We start from the raw sequence: 730 nt of genomic DNA, 5'->3' as shown, positions 1-730 counted from the left end.
GACCAAAATGGATGACAGAAGAGACTCTGAAACTTGCCCTTGAGTGGAGAATAGCTAAAGCAAATGGAAGAAATGACAAGATAAAATAATTGAACCAAAGATTTCAAAGAGTAGCTCGAGAAGACAAAGCCAATTACTATAATGAAATGTGCAAAGACCTGGCGTTATAAAACCAAAAGGGAAGAACATGCTTGGCATTTCTCAAGCTGAAAGAAATGAGGAAAAAATTTAAGCCTCAAGTTGCAATATTGAAAGATTCTAAAGGCAAAACATTGATTGATGCAGGGAACATCAAAAGAAGATGGAAGGAATACACAGAGTCACTGTACCAAAAAGAACTGATAGATACTCATCCATTTCAGGAGGTGGCATATGATCTAGAACCAGTGCTACTGAAGGAGGAAGTCAAAGCTGCAATGAAGGAATTGGTGAAGAACAAGGCTCTGGGAATTGACGAAATACCTATTGAGATTTCAACAAACGGATGTTGCACTGGAGGCACTCATTCGGTTATGTCAAGATATTTGGAAGACAGCTACCTAGCCAACTGACTGGAAGAGATCCATATTTGTACCCATTCCAAAGAAAGGTGATCCCACAGAATGTGGAAATTATCATACAGTATCATTAATACTGCATGCAAGTAAGATCTTACTGAAAATAATTCAAAAACGTTTGCAGCAGTATATTGACAGAGAACTTCCAGAGGTGCAAACTGGATTCAGAAGAG

The sequence above is a fragment of the Orycteropus afer genome, unplaced genomic scaffold (genome assembly GCF_000298275.1).
Source record: "Orycteropus afer afer isolate SDZICR_OR568_19922 unplaced genomic scaffold, OryAfe1.0 scaffold00144, whole genome shotgun sequence".
NCBI classification, from domain to species: domain Eukaryota; kingdom Metazoa; phylum Chordata; class Mammalia; order Tubulidentata; family Orycteropodidae; genus Orycteropus; species Orycteropus afer.
This window is presented reverse-complemented; position numbering follows the sequence as displayed.